Source organism: Rhinolophus sinicus, linkage group LG05 (genome assembly GCF_036562045.2).
Source record: "Rhinolophus sinicus isolate RSC01 linkage group LG05, ASM3656204v1, whole genome shotgun sequence".
Lineage (NCBI taxonomy): Eukaryota > Metazoa > Chordata > Mammalia > Chiroptera > Rhinolophidae > Rhinolophus > Rhinolophus sinicus.
The window spans coordinates 48,328,083-48,331,187 of record NC_133755.1 but is presented as its reverse complement, the minus strand read 5'-3'; positions in this window follow the sequence as shown (position 1 = coordinate 48,331,187).

Below are 3,105 nucleotides of genomic sequence, written 5' to 3'. Positions count from 1 at the left end.
ATAGTCTCTTAGTGCATCTTCCCACTGTTGATAGAAACATAAATGCAGAGAAATCTATCTATTGACATATATATGTATACATATGTATACATATATATATATATAATCTATCTATAGATATATAGATATATAGGATATATATTATATATGTTATATATAAAATATATATATTACATATATAATATATATATTAGATTGGTGGAAATGTAATTGCAGTTTAAAAGGTTAAAAATAATTGCAAAAACCACAATTACATTTGCACCAATCTAATACATATTTTTACCACAAGACAAATAGCAGAACCATGATGATAAATGGCAGCTGGACTGACACTGGGCTTCATTGTCCGGGAATCATTATGGAATGGTGGCGATTGTGGCAAATTGGGTAATTCATGCCTTGTCTAAAAGGGACAGTTACTATTAGCCCAGCTTACTGTTGTCATGTTGAATTATAAGCCCAAGTTTAAAAGACCCATTTTTCCAAAGAAGTCTGGAATCAGAGTATGTATGTGAAATTTCTCAATTTGAATATGTTGGCAACTAATTCATTAAAAAAAAAAAAAGGAACTGTAGAGGCAAGAAAATATAAGTGGACACTTATGACATGTGAATTGGATGTTTTCAAATTTTTCTGTGAACAGAGTTATTATTTTCATGCAGAGCTTTTGTAATTGCTTTATATAATTAGAGTATACAACTGCAAAGACCAAGCCATAGCTAGTTTAACAGAAAATTGACTGACAAAATATTCATCATATGATATTTGTTGTTTGAATTAAAAATGCTTCTATTTTCCCCTTGGCATTTCTGTATGTGTCATTTACAGTTATTTCCATTAGTGGATGATCCCATTCAGTGAGTTGAATCTCAATTTCTTTTTCAGAAAAAAACATGAAAATTATTAGAAGTAATAGGTTTGGGGCAAGAATATGCCCAATTTGGGCATCAATAGGTGGAAACAAACTTATTTTCATGCAATAAGCAAATCTTCAGTTTTCTTTAAGCAACACAGCAAGAGAGATTGTCATTTGCTAAGTGTGAAATGGTAACCTGACAGGGCCTTGGGACAAGTATCAAAGCTAACATGTGGGTCATATTTGCATGTTTTCTTTCATCATTGTCCTAAGAAACTGTAACTAATTTTCAACTGCATGTTAAATCCTGGCTGTGTATGTAAGAACAAGACTTCAATAAGTTTGTTAAGTGCTTCCTTCATTTTTGCTCCATATTTGGGGAATGGCTTACAGAAGATACGAGATCATCTGAGGTCTTAATTCTTTTGTGAGAGACTTGATTAATCATTTCACAAGATTTAGTATATTGAGAATAGGAAGTAACTCATTCGTAGTTCTATTTTACTCTGTATGTGTGTGTGTGTGTGTGTGTGTGTGTGTGTGTGTGTGTGTGTGTAGGAGGGTAGAGCCAGGAGGAAAGGAAGATGGGGATATGTTATTCAACCTATTTCTATATTTAAAGTGCATTTCTTACAGACAGCATATAGTTGGATCTTGTTTTTTTATCCTGTCTAATGATCTCTGCCTTTTAATTGATATATTTAGACCATTCACCTTTAAAGTGATTATTGATATAGTTCGAATAATATCTACCATATTCATAACTGTTTTCTATTTGTTGTATTTTTGTTTTGTCCCACCCTATTTTTCTGCTTTCTCTGGTTTTAATTGGCCATTTTATATGATTTCCTTGAATCTCCTCTTTTTGCATAACAAGTATACATCTTTAAAAATTTTTTTATGGTTGTTCTAGAGTTTTCAATACACATTTTAAATTATAACTTTAACGAAGTATATTTTCAACTAATACTATCCCACTTTACATGTAGTGCAGTTATCTAATAACAGTATATTCCCACTTCCTGGGATGTACTGTTTATTATTTCATTCAACAAAGGCATGTGAGACAGATTCTATGTGACAAATACTGTGCTAGTTTCTGAGGCACACTGGTGAGTAACACTGTCACAATGGGGTTTATTTTTCAATGGGGAGACTGACATGAATGAAATGATCACACAGATATAGGTTTACAAATGCGAATCAGTTTTATGAAGACCTAATGCAGGGATCTGTAGGTTATGCTGAAAGTGTGAGGGTAACTGTAGAATATCTTCCTTTGGGAAATTTCTCATTGCATTGGGCTCATGTCTCTGTAGCCAGTGGCTTTCTGAAAAATGACAGGAAAAAAATAATAATAACTAGATGAAATCCTGGTCAAGGATGCTGAGAATTTGCATTTCTGGACTGATTCAGTTCTTGAGGGTCATGGGGAGGTGCAATCTGTCTTTCCTTTTGACAGTTTAATCCCCAGTGCTCCCCGACATTACACCCCCCATCTCCCTCAAATCTGTAATAACAGTAGTGGGAGAAGAGTGATAAGGAGAAGCTTCTAATGAGAATTGAGCACATGGTTTTTTCCACTTTGAGCTTATTTAAAATAATTTCCAGGATTTCTAGAGAGCATTACCAAATTAGTAGCATGATAGAATAATGAGTGTAATGCAACTGCAAGAATAACACTATATGTTTATTTTGTTAGACAACAAAAATATCCTCAGAAGTAGCAGATATGAATGTTCGTAGTCACCTGAAAGCATAAAAAAATGCCATCTTTATTTTTCTATAACTGACTTTACTCTGATTTTGAGCTTCGATTATGCCTGACATAGAAACCGTAATCTTATCACTTTAGGTAGGCCCTTTTTCTTCCCTGTGAAATTCAGGATTATTTCTCCTGTATCCTCTTCTTTCCCCAAGCATTGATGCTAAGTTGGATAGGGGCAGCTGACATCCCGGTATTGCAAGGCAAAATATGTTGCCTTTATCTCCATCTGTCTTTTACTCTTCTGACATCTTTGACTTGTCACTTATCTCTTCTGACCCTTGGGTATGTTTGTCATCCACTCTGGCATATATCCAATCCGAGATGATTCCTTCTTGGATTTTGGTCTTTGTTCTCTGTCCCCACTACACCCATGAAAGAGGTCTCACTTTGGTTTCCATCATCATTCTGCATTGCATTCTCTGAACTGGAAGAGAGCAAGTGATAGATAGCACTAGAGATACATCAACTAATACCTCACAGT